The sequence below is a fragment of the Buteo buteo genome, chromosome 9, assembly GCF_964188355.1.
Source record: "Buteo buteo chromosome 9, bButBut1.hap1.1, whole genome shotgun sequence".
In the NCBI taxonomy this organism is placed as follows: Eukaryota; Metazoa; Chordata; class Aves; order Accipitriformes; family Accipitridae; genus Buteo; species Buteo buteo.
In genome coordinates, this window is record NC_134179.1 from 8,415,364 (window position 1) to 8,438,417 (window position 23,054).

Here is a 23,054-nt window from a genome sequence, read left to right on the forward strand (position 1 = left end):
AACTTCCGGAGATGTGGTCCTCCACAGGCTCCCCTTGCTGAAATCTCGCTCCTTCCTCCTGTTGGCATTGCTGCTGCATGGCTGGATTTTGGGAGACTTGAACCAGGGCAGCCAGTTGTTTCTTCCACTCAGGATTCCCAATAAGAATACATTTTGGTACTAGACCCCTGATAATTTTGCTGCTAGATCATGCTTGAGAGTTTCAGAGATGAGCTTAGCCCTGCTCTAGGCAGTCCTGCCTCACGCTGTTCAGTCCATTTTCTTTCTGCCCTGTACACATGCTCTGGAGACGCAAGTCTTCTGCGCCAGACTTTCAGAGACTCTTAGGCAGGAGCCACTCTACATATTGCAAAGAGTCCAAACAGGCATCTCAAACCTCACTCTGCTTTTGAATGAGAGAAGCTGTAACGAGTGCCTAAATCAAAGGGTGTCTATACAGGTTGTGCCAAATGCAGTCCAGCCCCCCTAGAGATGTCTTTTCTGGTTCCAATTGGATAGTGTGCCTTTCTTGAAACCTGGGCTCCAGTTAGGAATGACCATCTGGTTACATCTTGTATTTTGGGGCTGGTGCAGCCTTCTGGCAGGGCACTATGGTACTGGGGATGTGCTGGGGACTGACAGGGCTGTCCCTCTGCTCCTCCCCAGATCAGGCCAACGTGCAGCTTTCTCTGCCGGGATATTGCTGCCAGGTAGAGGATGGCAGGTTTGTGCGGGAGCTGCTGGCACCACCTGTGGCTCCTCATGCTGCTGGCCCTGCAGAGCAAACGTGGGCAGAGGAGGCTTTTTTACCCTTGGGAGGCTTCTCTTCTTGGTGGGCTCCCTGGGAGCTGGAGAGTGCTGCTGACCTGGGCTCTCTGTCCTTTTGTGTCCCCGACAGCACAGCGCAAATCCACATCTGCATGATGCCGATGAAGCATCGTCTCCCTGTCATGAAATATTCATGCCTGTCTCCAAAAGGGCTCCAGCACGGCAAATCTATGCGTCCCTCCCGTGCCCGCCCCCCCCCCCCCCCCCCCCCCCCCGCCCTGCACACAGGCAATCTGTGCTGCAGAGGGGGTGGCTGAGGGCTCTGCTGTGAGGTCAAGCCAGATCCAGGCAGCTGATCTCTGCCTTTGAGGAAATAAAACAGAGCAGAAAAGAAGTAGCAAAACCCCAGGAGGTGCTTTTGAGACTTAACCCTTTCCAGGCTGGGAAGCACCGGCAGAGAAGGCGTGCAGTGAACAGCATGAGCAGTGCAGGGACAGCTGGATCTAGAGAGCAGCTGAGGTGCTGTAGTCCTTTCTCAGGCTGGGAAGATTGTTCCCAAGCCTGGGAACCCTGCTGGAACAGGCTCTGCTGCTCTTGGATGTGCTGGTCTAAAGCCATCTGATGCAAGGTGCTGTGCTTCTCCTGGCTGTATTGAAAGCCGCCTTGATTTCACTGTAAGCGCTCCACAAAGCGCGAGTCCTTGCTAGAATGTCACGGAGGAGTACCCTGTTTCCCCTGTGGGTGGAGGAGCATAAATCTTGGGTCTCGTGAGTTACTTCTCTTTGATTTTTTTTTTATGTTCAGGGCATTTTTGAGCCTCCTCCTCGTTTACGGTTAAGATGTCAGACAGTGAAAGTAATATATTGCATCAATTATAGGGAGAATGCTCCACTCGGGAAAGTTGCTGGGCTGGGAGTGGTGGCAGTACGACTCCCTCAGTGACCTCCACGAGCCCTGTTGTGCTGCGGGGACCTTGCCTTGCTGGGTGACTCTGGAGCAGAGCGAACTGCTGCAAAGGGAGCTCTCTGGGCAGGCATTAAGGTGAGGAGGGCATCAGGTACTCGGGCACGCAGTGCAAGTGGTTTTTGAGCGGCCTGGCTTGGCCGGTGGATGCAACTGGTTCGTTAGTCCCTGCCTGTTCATCCCCTTGATAATCCGATTTGCATTCCCTTTTCTTCCCCTGGATCCTGCTGTTACCATGGGAACTGTGTTCACAGTTGCGTTTCATTGGCTTCTGGAAAAACTCCTTTCTCCCTTTCCCCCTGTCTCATTCCCCTTTTCCAGCTTGGACAGGGAGCTGTGGCTGTCAGAGGATGGGGAAGCTTGCAAGGCTTCTGATAACTGGAATGAAGGCAGCGGTTGGAGGGAGGAATTGGGGAAATATGGAAAGACCGTGAGGGATGAAGTAATTCTGCTTATGCGGTCTTTAGCTTGGTCTTTTCTGTGTCCTGCAGCTATGAAAGGGAGTCCTGGACACCTACTGTCCACAAGCCTGCTCGCTCACCCCAAGGGTCTCTCCTGCTTCGAGTCCACTGTTGTCTCTGGTGGCCTGGGAAGCCAGCACCAGGGTGGTACATACTGTGCTCTTTGTTATAGCTAAGGGATTTTCCTGCCTGTTTCTGCAAAGACCAAGCCGGTGTTGTGCCTGCTGTATGGTTGAGAGACAATAAGGGGGGAGACACTGCTCCAGGCTTTTGCGCTATCACCTTCTTGCTGCCTTTTGCTTTGTCCAAGAAAACTGTGCTTTGGCCTGGTAGATTAAGAGTGTGTGCAGAAAGTCGCAAACAATTGCGATACTACATCTTAATGAATTGTCATTTGTCGGCTTCTTTGTTCCTTAAGTAGCTGTGCCTTGGTGTTTTCTGAGAGGTTGCATTTGAAAGAGGAAGGGGCAGTGGCGGACATGTTCCCCAAGCCCCTTCTTAGGAGGGTTCTCCTTCTGTTACTCAGCCCCATATGTAGTGGGGCTAGCAGCTAGGTTGCTTCAGCCTTACCACTCTGGCCTCCGCTCTTCCTCACCCTGTCTAGGCACGCTGCTGGAGAGCCAACAGGGCTTTGGCAGCCTCCCTCCATCTCTGCCCATCTAAACCCAGTTCCTGCCTCTGTTTTTGTCCTGGCCAAGCACCTCGGCACCTGGCTGACCTCATTAGCCATGGCCAGGCCAACCTCTGCATTTGGTGCTCGGGCTCTGCCAGCCTTTGCTGCCAGACCTGCAACATTCCTGCAACCCCTTGTGTTGCCTTCCACCTGTGGGAGAGGATTTTGATGCTTGGCTCTCAGCGTCTATGCCATATAAATACGGCAGTTGTGAAGTGCGTTAAGGTACCTGTTACACAGATATTCAGGAAGGGCTGTCTGTGCAGGAAGGCGTGATTTAATGGTTCAGGTGCCAGCTGTAAGCCGCTGCTGCTGGCGGGGACGGAGGGTTCGTTTAGCTCTTCGTATTCTAGCGCAGGGGCGAGGATGTATTGCCTGCTGCGGAAATCCATTTCCTCGCTTCTGCGCCTGGATGTTAAAGCTCCGTTTGGCATCTTTCGCTGGAGCCACGGTTTCTTCTTTTCCTCTTAATTAAAACATCCCCTTCTGCTGTGCGCACATGCTGCTATTCTGCCGTGCATCGCCCTGGAGATAGCTGCATCTCCTTTGCATCGTCTGAGAGCGAAAACAGGGTAAATACAACAAGGCAACGTGTTTTCTAGTGTTTCTCGTCCCAGCTCTCGTGCTGCATCTCGGCGTGGGGCGTACAGAGGGAGAATCTGGCCGCCGTTGGCGCAGCCCCCCTCTCCCTGGCTGGAGGAGGAGAGCGGGACGCCTGCGCCGCCGCGGCGGGAGCCCCTGGGTGCCCCGGGAGGGGCCGGGCCGGGCCGGGCCGTCACCGCCGTGCCCTGCTCCCCCCCGTCTGCTCTGCTCCGCTCTGCTCCGCTCTGCCCGCCGGCCCCCCCCCGGGCTGCTGCCCGCGGCGGCGGCTCCCGGGAGCGGTGGCACAGCCGCTGCGCCGCCCGCGCCCGCCAGGTGGCGCCGCCGGGCCCCGGCGCCAGCCCCGCGCGCTGCCGGTGGGCGTCCCGCCCCGCCCCGCCCGGCCGGCCAGTGCGGGCAGCCGGCCCGGGCTGCGCTGCCAGCGCCGGGGACGGAGCCCGCCGCCCGCCGCCGCGGCCGTCCCCCCCTCCGCCACCCCGGGCCGGGCCGGGGCCCGCTGCCCGGTTCTCTCCGCCGGAGCCGGCGGGCCCCGCCCGAGGAGCGGCGCCCGGGCAGCCCCGCGCCAGCTGCGGGCGGGAGATGCCCGCAGCCTCCTGTGCGCGCCAGCGTGTCCCGGGCCGCGGGTCGGAGGCGGCGTGAGGCCGGCTTGTGCGCGCAGAGCAGCCCCCTTCGCCGGGGGAAACACACACACCTTCCTCTGTCCACTCCTGTATCCTCCTCGCCGCTCCGGCCAGGCAGCGGGGGGATGCTCGAGCACTCCCAAGGCTGGAGAAGCGGGCCCTCTGCGTGCGTTCCGCTGTAGCCGTCCGCCCGTGGCAGGCAGTAGCATGAGCGTTTAGCAACGCTGACACCCGGGGAGAGGCAGCCGGCCTCCAGCACGGCGCTCGCCTTGCTGGGCGCTGTGGAGAAGGCAGGCTGGGGTTTGACAGTGGCTCCGTGTCTGTGGTGGATGCAGGGGGCACGCGGTTGGGACAGCGTGAGGGGAGGTGGAGAAATCTGGAGCACGAGAGGAAACTGCAGTGCAGGCAACAAGTAGTTGGGCAGGGGTGGGGTGGTGCCAGCAAGGAGGACCTTGTCCTCATCCCGAATTCTGTAGTGTTGCCCTGACAGTCGGCTGAGTTGCTTGGCACCTCTGGCAGGAAAGTACCATCAGACCTGCATAAATGCGTGTTTTGGGAGACTGGGGTGCGGATGAGCAAGGGCTGGGTGAAAACCCACGGAGCAGAAATGGGAGCAGAGCCTGAACGCACAAGTAGAGCCTGTGGTTTTACTCAGGCGTTTGCCCTCCCTGGAGCACACGGGACAGATGGGTCTAGCCAGGCAGCTGGGTGTTGATACAGGTGAGTCTGGCTGCGTCAGCCCTGTGTGCCAGGGTATGTGCCCTGCTTCTTTGCAAAACAGGTCTGCCCCTGAGATGCTGGGGGAGAGGCGTTTCACCCAGCTAGAGATTTGTGTGCTTGAGGCGTTGTACACACCAAGGTGTGCATGACTCTCTTGGGAATGGTGACTGTGTGTGTGGGAATGGGGGTAGCAAGCGCTAGTCCAGTTTACCAGCAACTCAAGTCCTTGTTGTGCTGGCAGATGGCGCAAGGCAGCAGCTCGCTAACTTTTCCTGTTATGACCCCATTTACAGAGCGGTGATTTCGAGTGACCCCAAATACTAATAGAGACATTGAATAAAATTGAATTTGTGTCAGGCTTGTGACCTCCCTGAAAACTCTCCTGATCTTGCTGACACAGGGCTTGAGTGTCTGCAGTGACCAAGCTTCCAGGAGCCCTCTGGAGATGAAGGCACTGAGTAAATAAATCAAAGGGAGGGATTACTCTGTTCCTAGTTCTGCCTTACTGTAAGGCTGTAGTAGCAGGGACAGCAAAAGCTGTTCCTGCACCTTCCTTGACTGTCTCGTTATCCCCCGGTACGATGCACCTTCCTTGACTGTCTCATTATCCCCCGGTACGATGCACCGCAGACTCGCTGGTGCTCTGTCTGCAGCGGAGCTGGCACTCATGTGCTGTGCTCCCTTCCTGCTGTTTGTGGTTGCACATGCTCCTGCACGCCTGCAGAAACCGTGTCTGCCCCAGCACCGTCTCTGACACCCGTCGCTGGCGTACACGCGTGAAGATTTGCCAGTCCGCGACGTGCGTTTGCTTGTGCACATGTGCACGGCACGCGCTGTATGTGCCGAGGCTGCTCGGGGGTCCGCTTTGGCAGGCGGGGGCCAGAGCGGGGCGGGCAGCGGGCAGGCTGGCGGAGCGGAGCGTGGCCTCGGTGCGGAGGGGGAAGCTGAGGAATGCGACGGCAGCAGCCGAGAGCCGCCCGCCTGTTTTGCCCAGACCCGAAATCCCCCGCAGGGCCCGCTTCTGCCTGGCCCGGCCGGCCAGGAATGCCACAGGGAAGGGAAACCTGGCTGCTGCGGGGGGGAGCGCCGCGTTCCTGCCCGGACCCCCGGCTCCCTCCTGCCCGCCCCCTGCCAGGCTCGCCCCCTGCGGCCCGGGGCGCTGGGCCGAGCCCGCCTGCCCGCCCGTCCTTTCGGCGAGGGAGCTGCTGGCTTTGTGTCACCGAGGCGCTGCGATTCCAGAGCCAGCCCTGCCTGCTCAGTTTTTCCAAACCCGCACTTGGGAGGAAGGCGCCGTATCAGGATAAGAGTCCCCCCCCTCCTCTCCCCACCCGCCCCGCTGCCAGCCACCTTCCCGCTCCCCAGCCAGCCCGAGCCCTGGGTGGCGGTGGGAGGCGCCGGCTTTGCCGATGGCTGCATTTATCACGCTGGTGGCCTCGCTAAATGGTTTAACCCTTTGCACCCCGCGGGCGCTGCTGGCAGCAGGCTGGGTGGCCTGCCCTGCTGGCAGCTGCCCAGCCCCGCAGCCTGCCTGACCGGCTCTGGCTCTCCTGCCTCGACCAGGTGGCAGAACCTCCCTCCTAGCTCCCGCGCCAGCAAACCTCGGCCTTTTCTCGGCTTGCTGCTCGCCAGGGGCCAAGCGGCGGTGTCCCGAGACCGGGGACAGCCAAGCAAATGGCGCTGCAGGACCCCATGCAAGGAGCGGCCCAAATAGAGCTAGAGCATGTAGCAGAGGCTACCTGAGGCCAGGCTGCTGTGGTAGGAGTTAAGCTCATCTCCCGTGCCAGTACCCCAGCAGCATCAGGACTTTGTGCACCGTGGGGCGGCAGACACGGAATGACTTCCCCTGGGCTGCACCAAGCACCTGAGGCGGTGGGAGGACGAGGCTGGCGTTCAGAGCATGCGGGAGTCACAAGAAGGGGAAGAAGGCTTGAAGAGCTATGTCGTGCTCGCACCCATATAGGCGTTATGAGTGCATCTGACGTTGCAGGAATATCAAGGCACCCAGGATCCCAAGCCTCGGTGTCTTTGTGATCCTGGAACAGTGTCAGGAGTTTGTCTTTGCTAGACGATGGTGTGTCAGCCGTGCTGTGGCTGCAGCAGCCTATTTCCATTTGGGAAGAGGACAGCTCAGCTTGATTAAATTCTCCTCTGGTACTCCAGCGCAGGCTGTCTTTTGCCTTCAGGACTGCAGCATAGGAAAATCCCAGCGTATGGAGGGGGGCCAGGGCCCAGCTCTGGCATGAGGATGCTGAGCAGGAGATTGTGGCTGGCTGGCTGCATCGCTTCACGTGTTGTCTTTGCGCTTCCTAGTTTCTTCTGGCTGCCGTGGGTGAATGGCCTTGGCCTGCTGGAGATGTGATGGTTAATAAGTTAGTGCAAAGGAAGCGGGCTGGGATCCCATTTGAAAGGAGCAGAGAAGCCAAGCTGGGCACCCCTGATTCTGTCCAGGTTGGTCTGGCTGCCTAGGCAGCTGCAGAGGTGACAGAGGTAGCACAGGCTCCTCACAGCTGCCTGCTGCTGGTGGCTGTCTGGCTCAAGCTCCCAATGTGCATGAAATGAGGGAGCCCATTCTTCCCTGGCTGGCTGCAGGGCTGGGTGCAAACCTGGGGCCTCTCCTGGGCTGGCTTTTTTCCCCTTTTCCCTGAGCAACAGCTTTGTGATGCCATCAAAACCGAAGTGGGATTGAAACCTTGCGATGCAGCCCGCAGGAGATGGAGGTGCAGCAGGGACTTGCGAGGCTGTGGGATAGGATCCGTGCCAGTGTCTGAGGGGAGAAGAGGGCACTGTGGCCAGGAGTCTGTTTAGGGATGGGCAAGACCCAGGGTCCTGCACAGGGAGAGCTGAAAAGACATTTTTAGGCCAGAGACTACCTCCGCAGCAGTAATGAAGCCTCTTCTACCTCCTCGCTGGACCTTTGCCTTTCTGGGGGAGCATGGGATGAGCCTGTGTGCCAGGTCTGTGGATTTAACGCTGGAGCTGCCCCTGGCTCCCTGCTCTGTACCTACGTGGGTCGGAATAGCAGAGGGCTGCTCCTAAAACAGGCATTTTTCAGCCCCAGACTCGTTTCCTTCATCCCAATTCATCTGTGCTCTTCCGTCTCTGGGGCCTCTGCTGGGGGTTGGTCTGGGACTGGAGTGAGCCACTGGGGAAGTGCTTTGCAGAGAGGCAGCTCCAGCTAACTGTGAGTCACATCATTAATTCCAGTATAGTTAATTGGACCTAATTAATCATATTCATAAGTGTAATGAGGGCCTCGCCCACAGGGGTCTTGCGAAGGTCTGAGCTTGGGGCTGGTGTTGTGGAGAGGCAGTGGGAATGAACAAGTCCCAGAGCCTCGGAGGAGGCTTGGGACCCAGCTTCTGTGTACTCCCGACATCCTCATCAGCAAAAATATGACAGGATGAGGCTGATCCTTCTGACCCTGTAGCCCAGTATCCTCTGCCTCCCACAGAGGTAGAACGTGTCAGGAGGTTCTGGGTTGCTGGTCCCAATTCTTCCCAGGGAAGGCCGGAGTCACGGTCAAGATGGCTCTCTCTTGGTCCTTGACTAGTTTGGAAGGGTGACACTTGATTTCCCGGGTGTATGTTTTGCAGCCCAAAGGCAGGAAAGCCCCGTGCAAGGGAGGGGCAGGTAACAGCCAGTTCTGGGCATCTCGGCCAGAGGCTCGCTAACGTGCTGATGTACCAGGCAGCTCCTGGGATGAGCTGCTGCTGCTGTGGTGGTGTTGGCAGAGGGAGGCTTTGAGGAGCTCCAAGGACTCTGCTTCCCCATCTCCTCCCCTCCCTGTCTCTCCTAGCGTGGGCGTAATGATAGAGGAGGGAAGGGGAGACTGGGAGTCGGAGTCAAGTGTAGGGAGGGCAGCTAGCCCGGCAGATGTTAATTAAAGGCAGAGGCTCAGCGCTGAGCCGGCAGCGGCTGGTCCTCCCGCTGACCTTTCCCAGTCTCGCTCTGCCACTTTCATGTGCACAGGCTGGGAGAGATGCGAGGGGCTGTGATGTAGAAAGCCCGGGAGGCCATAGGGAAGGAGCGGGAGGGAGAGGCAGCCGGAGGGCCTGGAGGACAGGTGCCTCTGCACGTCCTCTCCGCACCAGACGTGGCTGGAGGGAAAGAGCTGCAGGTCTGTCCCTTGGCACCGAGCTGTTGTGCCAGACAGCGGTGGTCGGGCACTGTCTTTAACCCACTGCGCCTGTGCATGCAGCCTGCAGGGACACGAGCCCAGTGCTGCTACTGGGAAGGATGAAAGCGTGAAAATATGTCACTGCTTGCTGATGAGGCGCTTGGGAGCTCACCAGAGAGGCAGGGAGATGTACGGTCTCGCTGCTCCCCGGTCCCTGGGAGGGGTTCATCAGGGTACGGTCGGGTGGCTGGTACAAGCAAATGATGCTCCATGCTGCTTTTTGCAAAGGGGCCCCCAATGACTGCCCACCCGCGTGGCCTGCGGTCCCCCGAGGGGAAAACCCAGGGCACATGCACGGTGTCCCTTCTGTCTGCACCAGCCTCAGCTGCTTTTCCCAGGGTGCTTCTGCAGATGGGTGAAGCCACCCCGGGGCCAGGGGCAAAGAGGCGCCCTCAGCGGCCTACGTCCCATCCTTTCGGTTTGGGTTTTAGAGCAGCCAGCGCGCTTCTGCCCGCCAGCCCGCCCACCCTCCGGCCTCTCTTGGCGGCCGTCGCTGCTCTTCGCTTGGCCGTGCCGCCGGCGAACGGGGCCGGGCAGCGGCGCTGACCCTGCAGGGGGAGCTCAGCTGCCCGCTCCCGCCTGCCGCCCCTGCCCGCGCGCTGCCGGCGCTGGGCGGGGCGAGGCGCGCGCTGCCCTGCCCCGCCCCGCCCCGCCGGGAGCCCGCCCCGCCCCTCGGCAGGGGGCGCTGCCGCACGCCCTGCCCGCGCTCTCGCCGCGGCGCCCCGGCTTTGGCGGGCGGGGGGGGGGGGGGGGGCGGTACACACACCCCCACACCCCCCCGCCCCGTTCCTGCCGCCTCTTCTCCTGCCTCTGCTTCCGAGCCGGGGGAGGGCGGGGGACCGGGGGCCCGGCTCCGGTGGCGGCTGCGGCCGTGCGCGCGGGCAGAGCGGGAGGGCAAGGTGGTGGTGCCGCCGTTTTGCCGCGGGGCTGCTGCTGCTGCTGCTTCCCGTCGGCGGAGATGGATCGCTTGTCCCTGGATCCCCTTTAGCGCTGCAACGCTCGGAGATGCTGCCAAGCGGTCCCTGCCTCCAAGCCCTCTCTTCCCAGCCCACCCCCGAGCAGTGAGTGCGCTGCAGGCAGGAAGGTGACACATCCTGGTTAGGATGCTGCTGGCATCATCCAGAAGCGGGTGGACTGGCTTAATGGCCTGATGTGCGTGTGCACTTGTGCGGCTCCTTTCTGCCTGCGAGGGGGGAGGGAGCAGGCCAAGAGCACAGGCGGCCGCCGAGCCAGCTGTGTCCTCTCTCAGCTGCATCCTGCGGGCCTGTAGCAGCAGCGGCAGCAGCCACCCCCAGTCAGGCCGCAGCTCCCGAGGTCGGCGGGGGGCTGCGCTCCAGCTGCCCGGCCAAGGCAAATGGTGTGTTTGAGATGGACACCGCTTCCACCCGAGCCTGCACCCGGCTATCCCCAGCCACCTCGCCTCCCGCGTCCCTCTGCTTCTTGGGTCTCACCTGCCTCTCCTTGCTCCTGTCACCCCCACCCCAGGGTAGCTGTCGATGGAGGCTGTCGCTCAGGGGAAGAGGGTGGTTAACGCGTGGAAAACTTGCCGGTAAAGACGGTAGCGTGCTGCCCTTCCCGGGTGCTGGGGCCGGCCCTTGGGCATCACTGCCTGGGCCCCAGAGCGGGGCTCAGGCAGGGGCGATCTCCCCCACGCCGCGGGGTGCTGGCGCGGGACCCACAGGCCATCAGCACGACCGGGATCGGAGGCTTGCAGGCTGATGTTTGGGGTGGTAAAAGCGGGGCGGAGCAGGCCCCGGGTAGGAGAGGGGCCGCTGCTGTCGCGGGGAGGTCCGGCACCGCTGTGTACCGGCGACGCCGGGCCCCACCGTGCGCGATGTCTCCTGCACCCGGGCGGCCGCTCGCGGGGAGACGGAGCCTCGCTCCCCCCTCCCGGCCCCACCGGAGGCCGCAGACGACCCCAGACCCGGTGCCGGGCGCCGCGTCCCGGCGCGGTGCTGGTCCCCGGCAGGCCGCTGGGCGGCCGGCGGAGCGCCCGCGACGAGGAAGCGGTTAATCAGCGCGCGGGGCTTTTATTTTGACAGGGCAGCGCCTGGCTCCGCGCTCGGAGGAAAGTGAATGATCCTGTTTCTCCAAATGATTATTCAGGCTCCGGCGGAGAAAGGAGCACTCGGCACGCAGCGCCTCGCCCCTCGCCACGGCGTCCCCGCCCGCGCCCGGGCCGCCGCGCCCGCCGGCTCCGCAGCCCGCCGCCCGCGCCCGGCCGCCCGCCGCAGCGCGGGGAAGCCGCCCGCGGCCCGGGGCCGGGCGGGCAGCCGGGGCCCGCCGCGGCCGGACGCCCACCCCCGCCGGCGGGCGCGGGCTGGAGCCGCCGGCGGCGCCGGCGGAAGGAGCGGCGCGGCGGGGCGGGGGGCTCCACCGGCGCCGCCGGCCCCGGCCCCGCGCCCCGCGGCGGGCGGCCGAGCCATGAGCGCGGCCCGCGCCGCCGGCCCCCCGCCGCCGGCCGGCCCTCAGCAGCCCGCGGAGCCGCGCCGCGCCGCCCCGGCGGGCTCGCCCGGCCTGCCCTGAGCCGCGCCGCCGCCGCCGAGGTGAGTGCCCCGCCGGCGCGGGCGGCCGCCGCCCCATTGTTTCGCCCCGGGGGGCCGGGGCTCCGCGCCGCAACCCCCGCTCCCCCCCGCCCCCCTTCCCCGCCTCCCCCGGCCCCGCGCGGCCGGCGGTGGCCGGGCCCGCCGCGGGGCTGTCATCCGGGCGCGTCCCGGTGCGCGGGGGGCCGCCGGGAGCCGCGGCCCGAGCCCGCCCCGGGGAGCGGTGAGCCGCCGTACTACAACTCCCAGGGGGCGGCGTGGTCGGTGGGGACCCGGGGGTGGGCGGGAGGGGGGCGAGAACTTGGCGGGGAGACGGCGCTGGCCCCGGCTCGGCCGGCCCGGCGCTCCCCGCGCCTGGTGCCGCAGCCCGCTGTTGGCGGGGACTGGCCGGGCCGGCGGGACTGGCCGGCCGCGGGCGCTGGCTGGGGATGTGCTGGCAACGCTCCCGCTCTCCTCGGGCAGGTCTTGGCCGTCGCCCCCGCTCCCCCGGCACTTCCCACTTTGCTCTTGCGTTTCGGGGACCGCTCTCCCCGGGTCCTTGTCTCCCATCGCCGTGGCCACCGGCGATTCCTCGAGGACCAAGGAGCCTCGAATGGGGGCTCCGCTCTAGATGCAGAGAACTTAGTTGCGTCGCGCCCGGTTTTACCCGGGCTGCTCTGGATTTTGCAAGACCTTGTCGGTGCTGTTAAAGCCCCCGGGAGAATTGGAACTGGGATTCCTGGATCTGGACTCGCCGCGTTTCACATGGGGTTTAAATAAATGCTCCTGTCGGAGCCCATCCTAAGTGTCAGGGGAGACCTCTCCCCTCTCTTTGCGGTGTCTTACGTTCCCTCTTGAGGTAAACCGAGCATGTGGTCGGCTCGGAGGAAAAAGGGGGGAAACAACATACGTACGTGCTTTCCTCGCGCGCAGAAAGGAACCGATGTAACAAAACCTTCCCTGCCTTGCATTAGGGACGTGTCTTTAGCAGGTGGTGAACTTGTCCTAGCCCCGCTCTGCTAGCAACCACTTGCCGGAGTAGAAATGTGAGAAGGATGCATATCTGAACACATAAGTAATGCTACATGACAGGGCAGGCTGTTGTGGCGTTGTGTGCGGCGTCTGCGCGCCTTGGGGGCAGCGCTGTTTGACAGGGCGTCGGGCTGCGGTGTCATACGGTTGCATCCTGGCTGCGCGAGGCAAAGGGCTGCCGACAGCGTGGCATGGAGGACCGCCGCGCACCTTCGGCTGCGGTGCGTCCCTGCGGAGTGGTGCTACGGGAGACTTAGCTGCGCGCTCTCGACCTGCGGGATCCGTGCTGCGAACGTGGCTACCGCTTGTTGCCCTGCCCGAACGCTGTTTCATGCCGGGCACGCAGTAACGACGTGCAGCTCCTTCCATCCGTCAGTCGCCAGGTCTCTCCGCAAAGGGATGTATGCGTGCCTTGTTTTGCTACTTTGGTGGCAGGAGGGATAAGAAAAGTGAGTCACGGAGGAAGTGATTTGCCCAAGGTCGCATGGCGAGTCTGTGTCAGTGCTGAAGCAAGACCTCCTTTGACTCCAGTGCCTGTGTTAACGCTGGCTGCTGCCGCACGTGGGTATATAATACATGCCCAAGGCCGGTACTAGTGCAAAAATCACCAGGTTGACGTTGTTGCCTGATTCTCTCTCTCCTTGGTAGAAAGATGAGCATATTGGTGTGCTGTCTCTACAGCAATGGTCTACTCCATTGTAGGGGGGGACTTTTTCCAGAGCATTCACACCCAAAACACTCTAGAACCTTTTTGTCTGTTTTGTAGCATGTGTTTTGCCATTTTAGCTGGGCAGATGGTGTGATTGGTGCCTCCCCACCACCCTGACCTGTATCTTCATTACCTAGAAAATCCATTTCGTGGTGGTTGGTATTTTCTGCGGTGCAACGTTGTAGGTGTTACTACGTCTCCCTGCCCCGAAAGTCCCTTTCCTCTTTCCAGACACCCCCACTGGGAAAAGAAAAAAAAAAAAAAAAAAAAAGGCAGCAGCTACAGGAAAGCTTACTCGGAAACTTGAAACCCCAGTTGCTGTTTAGCTGAAGAAAATAAAATAGTTGTGTTTTGTGCTTTAAAGCCCTCCTCTGCCTTTTGCATCTCGCCGGGTCGCTGTTGGAAGGTGGCCCTCTGGCCACTGTGTGACAGAGGGGACAGACCACTGCGTGAAGTGACTGGGCCATCATAAAGCTGGAAGTACTGAGCTCGCTGGACTGCGCTGCTCCGGGGCAGCTGCTGAGGATGTGCTGGAGTTGCACTCCAGCTCCAGGCTAACTCAAGCCCATAGAGCTGCGGACCTTGCTTGTGCTGGCTTGGGGTCCCTAAGGTCCAAGCTCAGCTCAGCCTTTGACTTTTCTGTCGAGTTGTTGACCCAGCTGGTATCATGTCCTCCCTGCTTTCTGTTTTGGGGGGGGTGGGGAAACTTTCCTTTTCCTTCTCACCGCTGTGGTTCTTCCCTGCTGAAATGTTGTGAGCATTCTCCCTCTCAGCAGCGCTCACTGTGTGGAGGGGTGCGGAAGGGAGCGGTAGCTAGAGAGGAGGCTCTTGGTTCCCTCTGTGGGGAGCACCAGCTATGTCCCAAATGGTGGCTGTTTCTTACTGCTGTAGAGGCGTTACTCTTCACGGCTTACCCCAGTCATCTTCAGGTGGTTGCAGAGTCCTGAGCAAAAGATGGGTCCTGGGATTGTTTTCCATGACCCATCTCTTGTTGGTACAGTGTCCGGTTCAGCGTTGACGTCAGGGCAGCCTTTGCTGCTTTGTGCCGTCTCAGGTGATCAGCTGCTGCTAAGAGTGAAAGTTTTTAGCCATTGGAGCGCTCGAAGATGTGCCTGTGTCCCCCCGAGGTCCAGACGTGCTCTTGCTGGCACTAGTTGTGTACTGCAGCTGCTACGGTGGGTTTTAATCTGCTTGGGTCTAGCCATTTCCTGGGGATGGCACAGGCTGGCTTCCAGCTCTTAATTCCTTAGGGCTCCATCCAGTTTTAAATACCCTGACTGACTGGATCTCCCAAGCAGGCCTCTTCTGGGGGAGTAAGGCCCCTGTGGAAAAGCACAAGTTTGCTGTTCCTGTCTGAAAATGCATCGGAGGCTGTTCCACCTGTGAACCTGCTCTGAGCTGCTGTTGCTGCCTCTTCCCAGGGATGCTGGCCGTCCGCCTTAGCCGAGCAGAAGCCCCGAGCTTGCCCCGCAAATGTCATTTTCCTTGTGCTGTTGCTCTCTTGGCAAAGGCCCAGCGTTGTGCCAGTGCCCTGGACGAGGGGGAGCATAGGAGAGTTGTGCTCCATTTGTGACTACTTTTGTTGGCATTTTTAACAGGAAACGTGGTACGTAGGTATGTGGATATATGATATAATGAAGGATAGAGATGTCGTAGCGATATGACATACGGATGCAGCAATATTTTGTCAGTGTTATTTAAGCTGCATCAGCGAAGTGCTAGGAGGATTGCCAGCATGGCTTTTCTGGCAAATCAAAGTCTAATGCAGGTCAGGACTCGGTGTCACTCAGCTCTCTTTTCCTCCCTGGAAGATGTTGACTGGCAAATGTGTCTTCTGGTGATCTTGTGTGTGGCTCCGTGTTTCCAGGGGGTGCAGGAGCTTTGGATACTGACTTTGTGTCATTGGTCTCCGTGAGATTAAAACTACCCTACCAGGTTTCTTGTAGCACTGAAGTTGTGCAAAAATACACCCATCTAGGAGCAAGGGGCCTAGGAAGCACGGCAGCTGCTTTGCTTCTCAGTTGTGCGTTTCCAGCAGCTCTGTGCGGTGTGACGGGTGAGGATGGCTGAAACGATATTCCTCAGTTCTTCCTGACTCCTGTTTCAAAGTTGCGTGCGGCTTCCCGGCAGGTCAGTCTTTGCTCCTCTGGTTTGGCTTCCCTTCTGCAAGCACCACCCCCAGCAGCCGTGAGTGGAAGGTGCCCAGGAACTGTTACTGGAGGTTGGTGGGGATGGTTTCTGTTGCTGTATTTTGCCCCTCCTCAGCCCCTACCCGGGAGGCAGCACCAGCCAAACCACGTGGAGTGGATGAGAGGCACCCTTCCTCCTTCCTTGGTGTCTGTTCTAGGTCATCTGCTTGGCACCAGGCCCTTCCTGGGAATGGAGAGCTGGTTTTGTTTTCTCCCTACCTGATTTTCTTTGAAACTCAAAGGTGGAGAGGATGATGGATTTTGTTCTAATGGGGACCAATTCATGGTGGCATTTGCAGTTGCCACAGGGCTGTACTCAGCAGGAGCCAGCGTGGAGGAAGCAGTTAGTGTCATTGGCACCTGCTTTTGATTTAAGGGAGAGCCACACTACGGAGGGGCGGCTTGCCAGGAGCCCTGGGCGCTCCCTGCGTTCTTGGCGAGCAGAGCTGTGCTTGTCGGTGCCCTGGGCAGCCTGGTCCCTGGTGCGGCAGGACAGGAGCACGGGATGCCTTGGCTTGGCTATCCGAAGCCTGCACCAAGCCTTGGAAATGGGCGTGCTGCCGTTGGGCGTCCTGACTGGCTCTGAGTCCCGCTTGCTTGGGCCCAGACCTCCCTTCCCACCTTGCGTTCCTGCCGCCCCTCTCACAGGGTGTCGGACAGGCTGTCGGAGACAGGCAGCTCCCCAACGGGCAGGCTTGCCTCGATGCCGGCTGTGACCCTCTGCTGGAGAAAGTGCCATGAGGATAATGGTCTTTGGCACCCTGAAGAGCCAAGTGGGAACCTGTTCTGCTGTCACTGGGTGCATGTCCAGGCTGGGCGCAGCCGGTTCTTTGGTGGCTGCTGGTGTCTGGGCACGAGTGGCTTCCCTGTATCCCTGTGTCCTTGCTGAATTGCCAGGCGGGTGCATCAGGCTGTGGTTTCCAGCCCGCCACCCTGCCAGTGATGGGAGGGCAGGGCCTTCACCTGGCCTGCTTGTCCTGCTTCGTCTTTCTGGGCAGCTGCAGGCAGAGGAACATGCTAGCTGTGCCTGGGCGTCTTTGGGAGACTGCACTTCCCCGATGCGGGCAGATGGTCTGCCAGCTTCGGCCGGAGCTGCTAGAGGAAACGGCACTTTGTCGCTGGGTTTTTACTTTCACCAAGAGTAGATGCTGCTAGGTTTGGGGTTTGGTTTTATTCAGCTGTGACTCAAGATGCCTTGAATCCCAGCTAGGGGATGATGGGGAGCCTCTCCTGATACTGGGGTAATAGCCTCAAGATGGCTTTAAGACTGGGCTGTGCGCTGTGCCCAGAGGTGGGGCGTCACCCTGTTTGGTGAGGAGCTCTGCTGGAGCCAAGTCCTGGGCCAGAAGCCAGGTTTGTGATCCGTGCCAGAGAGGGCGAGACTTGGAAGGCGAAGCAGAGCTCCTCCTGTGTGAGAGATGGCCTGAAATACCGAGCAAAACCACAGAGTGCTCCTTGTTCCTGCCTATGCCCACTGGTCTTCCCTCTCCCTGAAGTATGTGGGAGGCCACAGGACGGATCTGCTAGGGAGCAGGAGGGCTGCGCTCCTCAGGCACCTCTGCTCCATCCTGCCTCTTCCGGAGGCACCCCCTCTTTTATTTTTGGGGTTTGTTTTTTTCCCCCTTTTAACCCTGCCTCTCCTATTGCTGTATCTTCCCCATCCCCATCCTTGCTGCTACTGATTTGAGGGCCACCACCTTGCAGGCGGGCTCTCCAGAGCAATGCTGCGTGCAGTTGTGCTGCTCCTTCTGTCACAGCTCAGCTGAGCAGCTTTCCTTTTCTTTGCTCGGCCGCTTACTGCAGCGGCCGAGGAGAGGAACGGGCCAGGATATGGTTTGTGTAGAAGGTGCTCTGCAGCACTGACTGTTTACAGACTCTGTGCTTCTCAAAATGTAAGCACAGGAAATGCCAGGCTCTGCTGGGGTCTGCGTGAGCAGCGTGGCTTCTGCAGGCTGGGTGTCTTGCAGACTTTGGTGGTAGTGGTGTTCTGCACTGTCACAGGCCAGAGGGGGTTTTCGAGCGCTCTGCAGAAGTAAGGGCTTGGGTTTTTTCACCTCTGAGATAGAGACTGGGAGGAAAAGTGAAAGGAAATGACTTAACCAAAGACAGGAAGGGAATATGGGGCAGAGCTAGGGACAGAAGCGAGGATTCCCAATTCCTGCTCATTGCTCTGCTCCTACTCAGCTGCCTCTCTGGGTCTCAGCCTCCTGTTTGAGTCCAGGCATAAGGGGGCTTTTCCAGCCCGCTGAGAAACTGGAGGTCAGGAGCTTCTCTCGTGAAGTGTCTGCAATGCTCGGTGTGTCTGTGAGCTTTCCAGTCCCCGAGTGTCTCATCTCCAGGATTTGTCCAGCTGAGAAAACTGTAAGTTAGAAAGCTACGGCTGGTGTGGCTACAGCAGAAGTCGCAAAGCGTGTCCTCGGCTAGGGAGTCGAGCATCTGGTTCTCCAAAGAGCACCATGGTCCTTGTCCGATGTGTGTTCTGCAGAGAAATGCTGCTCTCCCGGAATGTTGTACCCTTGTTTGGAGGGCCATTCCCAGGTTTCTCTTAAGTGTGTAAGTTAAAGGAAGCTGTTTCTCTCTGCTTGCGACGTGTCCCCTCCTGCAGTTGGCTTTGTGGAGGGTCTCTCTTGACTTGCCACCCAGGCCTTGGTAACTTTCTGATCAGGTGTGCATTGCTTGCCTGGTCCTGCAGGCAGAGACTCTGTGGAGCATTGCAGTCCTCCTAATAGAAAGTACATTCTTAATACCCTCTTTGGAAGAAAGATCCTGCTGAACAGCTGTGTTTCAGTGAACAGTTGTGCTCCCCTTTAGATGGGAAGGGGTTTCAGCAGTGGGTGCAATGACTGTTGCTTCGTTCTGTTGTTACGCTGTGCTGGGCTCATGGCTTCTTGGGAAAGGCACAGCATGAGGCTGCAATCGCTGGAGGATGCTGGCTTATAAAAAGGTGGTTGCAAGGGTCCTGAGCAGCCACGCTGTAGGTCTCCACGCTCAGGGCAGCGAGGAGCTGCATATGGGGAGCTCCGAAGGGCAGTAACTGAGAGCAAGGGCCACATCTCTGGGTGACTCTTCCCGACAGCAAGCTGGCCGAGGCTCTGGAAACCCCTGCAGCACTGGAGCTTTCACCACTTCCTCGGCAGGATTTGTTCCAGCACCGGTCTGCAGCGGAGGATTGGGCCAGACAGGGCCTGAACGGAGCGGGTCCGGCCACAGGCGAGCCTCAAGCACGGCAGTTAGGCTGGGCTGAAAGCTGCCTGTGTCCTGCCTCTGTGCAGCCTTGTTTGAACTTTTCTCTGGCAAGGAGCAAAAGGAACCGGGGAGACCTAGGGCTGGTCCAAGCAAGTTTCCTCTGCTCTCCCCGCCCCCAGATGCAACAGGGGGAACGGCAGCAGCTCCAGACTGCCATCCCGGAGTGGAGCAGTTTGGGGGGGCTTTGGTCACAACAGCTTTTGAGCAAACACTTTGTTGCCTCTGGTGTTCCCTGCCTTTTGGGCTGTGAGCAGGGAGGGGGAAGTGAAACTGTGGTTCAGAACAAGCCCTCTGGATGGCAAGAAAATTGCTGAGTAGCCGGTTTCCAGGTTGCCGAGGTCCTAGCCAGGGCCTGGCGCCGCTGCCAGAAGCAACAGGCTTGGAATTTCCTCCGCCTGGTGCCAGCTCCTCTTGGGCTGGCCGCAGCACCTCTGCTGGGGCCGGGGCTCCTCTCGAGCCCCGCGGATGGGGCGCTCCCAGAGCAGGGGTTACGCTGGAGCTGGAGCTGCCCCCCTCGCTCTCGCAGCCTGGTTTCTATTTTCTTTTCCAGGGTCCAAGCTGTTTTGAATTATGCAGCCTGCGCCTCCCGCGGGGCTCCTTGAGCAGCCGCCTAACGAGCTGAGCTCCTGACAAACTTTGCTCTGGCGCTGGCTACGCTTGGAAAATTTTACAGCCTTTTCAGAAAAAGGAAATGCCAGGAAAGGCCTGTCTCTTCTTACTTTTATGAGGGGGTCCCAGTTGAGAGGGGGCGAGATGGGTTTGGAAGAGAAGACAGGAAGGATTTTGTATGCTGCGGCACATACGCTTTCTAGTGATGGGGGTGAGCGGGCTCGGTGCCTCCTGCCGGAGCCGGGCACAGTGGGGGCGAGACCTGCAGGGCTCCCGGAGGGTGCACGATGGGCACAGGGAAGCAGCGACTCCTCTTCTACAGGGAAGTGGTGGTCTGCGTCTTCCCTCCCAGCTGCCAGCGTAGCTACTGCCTGTTCAATCTTTGCTCATTATCCTTTTCCTGAATGGCCGTGGTTTTATTTCTACTGTGGTCACAGGCGGAGGCTCCCGCAAGGATGCGCTGTGTTGGTCTGCAAGGCTCCTGGGAAGGACCACCACCAGATGCTGGGCTGGTGGTCTCCCCATCATGAGGAATGGCAGAGTGCCTGGGCAGGGTGCTGGTGGGCACAGGGATGTAGGAACGCAGGTGCCGCCAGCACAACGTTGGACCTGAAAGGGACAGTCTTGTGTAATTTGTTCGTTTGGCTGAGCAACCGTGTTACAGCAGGGGAAACCGGGACACAAGATAAGCTGTGACTTGCCTGCCTTCCCTGGGTAAGACGGCACTGAGAAGGGAGCCAGGAGCCCTCAGTTTTGGAAAAACTCCACCTTGCTGAGGTGCTGAAGGTCTGCCCTTGCATTTGTCTGGTTTCCTTCAGCAGAGCCCACTGATCGTGGCACTGATCTCCCAACAAGCACTTCTGTCTGGAGCGGCACTGGGAGGTACAGGCTGGTCCTCGCCATCCTCTTCGCGTGTCCTCACAGTGTCCCAGATCGCTTTCCAATGGTAAAAAGGCATCTGCGGGGACAAGGATGGGGGTGTTGGTTGGAGCCTGTAAAACTGCAGCAGCCTGGGGAGTTGTGGGGCTTCTCCAGCGGGAAGGATTGAGGTTTCTGTGCGATCCGTAGGCATCAGCTGCTGCCAGTCGAGGTGGATGAGCGTCAGATGTGGGCAGCGATGGCTCTGGGTGGAAGGAGCCTCGCGCCCGTCCTGCTTTGAGGGCTTTGACTGTTACGCCTGTCAGGAGCGCGGCTCTGGATAGCTATTTGATTTGGCAGCCTGTGCAGGCCTGGCAGCCCTAAGAGTGGGATGTGGGCACCAGGACTGTGCCCTCCTCTCCCTTTTTTTTTTTTTTTGTTGCTCCAACCATCCCCAGCTTTCTGCTTTGTTCGGCAGGAGAAAGCACCTCCCTGGGGCTGCGTCCCCTCCTCCACCTGGAAAACGAGTGGTATGTCCCCTTTCCTTTCTCAGGGCTCATGGACAGAAGCTGAGATTGCGTTTGACAGCGGAGGCCAAGCGCCTTCGCTCTGCTGCTGGAGAGTACGAGTGCGGCCCTCCTGTTGGCTTCTCACAGGGATGAGCTTCTCCATCCCACCTCGTTCTCAGAGCTCAAAACACATGGGGAGCTGCTGGGAAAAGTATTCAAAAAATAGTTGAATACCTTTTTTGTTATTGTTATTTACTTCTGTGATGCCATCTGCGTATATCTGGTTTAGAATGGCTGAAGTGGATATTTTGTATACTCTTTAATTAGTTTCCTAAGTTTCAGTGGGGAATCCTGTTTCACATGACACTACAAAAGGAAAGTCCTGAGCCCCGTTTGCCATCTTTGTATTTTAACAGTACAAACCCAAAACAAGAACAGGTAGGCGCAGGGGCATGGCTGTACTTCAGTCAGTAGCACCTTTCCTTCTAAAACACTTCCACAGGTCAGCAATTCAGTAATGATCTGCCTAGGCTTCCCACCTCCATTGGGTAATTCAGTGTGAGTTTTGCTCCTCAATCTCCTTTAAAGCTCATTTAAAAAAAAAAATAATCACAGTATTCGGTGTTTGAATCTGTGCTTTGGAGCCTGTTTCAAAAAACAAAGCCAAGCAAACAAAAAACCCTCTCAAAACCCAAACCTGGTTTCACTCACTGAAAGTCAGTTTCATGAGCTGAAGTTGTAAATGTTTTGTTGATAATAAAGGAGTTAATTTGCCTTAAGCAGAACTTCAGCAAAGACTTGTCCTGCCACTTAACAAATATTTTGATATAAGTGTAATTTTAGCCCTGATATTGCAGGTGCGTACGTTATTTTAGTGAGTCGAGTGATTGACCCACCTGAGCATTTGTGCGGTCAGGACCTTAACTGTAAGCAAGTGCTCTGCACCCTGCATAGCGGTTTCGAAATATTCAGAGACACAGCTACTAGTGGCAAATGTTTATCATGTAGTTTATTATTATGCTTTGTAATCAAATGTAATTTCACGAAGTCCTACTCTAATTAAAATGTATTACTAGTATTAGTAGGGTTTAGTATTTTTTTTTTTCCTTAGTTTTAGGGCTCTGGGTATTTTTCTGATGCTGATATGGACCCCTGCGCAACAAATCTAAGGCTATTGCAGTACTAGGCTGCCTTTCATAAGTACTTTCTCCAGAACTCCCAGCAGTAGCCTAGAGGCCCTTGGCGGTCCACAGCGGGTAGGTTTAACACCAGTGAAGCAAAGCAGCCGCCCTAGGATTTCGTAGTTCTCAGGCTGATGCTGGCAGTGCTGTGCTCCGAGCCCTTTCAGTGGAAAGGGACGATGTTGGCATCCCTCAGGGCTGCTGATCCCTGTCTGGGCGATGCTGAGCTTTGTATTTGTCTCACTGCAACCAGATGGAGAGGTTAATTGCTTTGCCCAACCTCAGGCTGAAAGAAGATTGCAGAAGAGGGTAGCTGTAGTTGATGGTTGGTTCGCTGGAAAGGGAGAGAGGAGAAGTGAGCATGTCCAAGAGCAACGCTGTGTTTTGGCATTGCCTTTCCTCCAAGACCTGATCCTGAGCATGTTGGATGGCTGCTGTTTTGGTGTTTGATCGTGGTTGTTCCTGGCTGCGGGTGGTGCAGTGGCTGGGGCTGTGGTTACTGTTTGCAGTATATTTGGGAAAGCTATCTGGTGTATGCAAGGAATTGATCTCTCTTGGAAATTGATAGAAGAATCCCAATAGCAAACACGCCAGGAGGCCAGGCTCTTTACTTCTCTTGCTAGCTTCTTGCCTTCTCACTGGGCACAGATGTTGATGTGTCCGGAGCAGCTCTCTTGTCCTACTTAGCAGACTCAAACTCAGATTGTGGTGAAGGTGAGGCTTGAGGTGAAGGCCATCCAGGCTCCCATTTGCATGCAAGGTGTGTGTCCATGAGGTCTTCCCTGCTCTGGAGAGCCGTGGCTAACAGCTGACCCTGGGCTTGGGAAGGAGGAAAGGTGTGGGGGAGTTGGGATCCTAGCGTCAAGCAGCAGGGAATCTATGCATCGCCCTTGGCCAGTAGACTAGCCTAATGCCTCATCTGATTTGCATATCAATTCATTTTTATTTTAAGAGGACTCAAGTGGACCCAAGTGCCAGACTGCATCTCAGTATGCTGTAGGAGGAGCCCAGGAACTGCTTGATTTGATCTGAACAACAAGCCTGAGGGTGGTATCGCTTAATGAGCCAAAGACCCCTCTGGCTGAAGTCAGTTCCTTTCCATCCAAAATGGGCAAGCGCTGATTTTTCTGGGGGTTTTAAGGTCCTTTTGAACAGTCCAGGCAGTGAGTGAGTGAGAGAGGGTCGTGTAGACCCTGGCGATGGTCAGGATGCTGTCTGATGGGAGGATGGCTTGCCTA

General features: G+C 58.5%; 1 protein-coding gene across 2 annotated transcripts in view; it reads left to right on the plus strand.

Annotated features, from left to right (window-relative positions):
* Positions 1-11,081: 11,081 nt before the first annotated feature.
* The window catches only part of BCL9L (BCL9 like), a 50,831-nt gene continuing 38,858 nt past the window's right edge, over positions 11,082-23,054 (plus strand). For both annotated transcript variants that reach the window (XM_075035237.1, XM_075035239.1), the window contains exon 1: positions 11,082-11,507. The gene's annotated coding sequence lies outside the window, so the exon portion shown is untranslated. The remainder of the gene's footprint in view (positions 11,508-23,054) is intronic.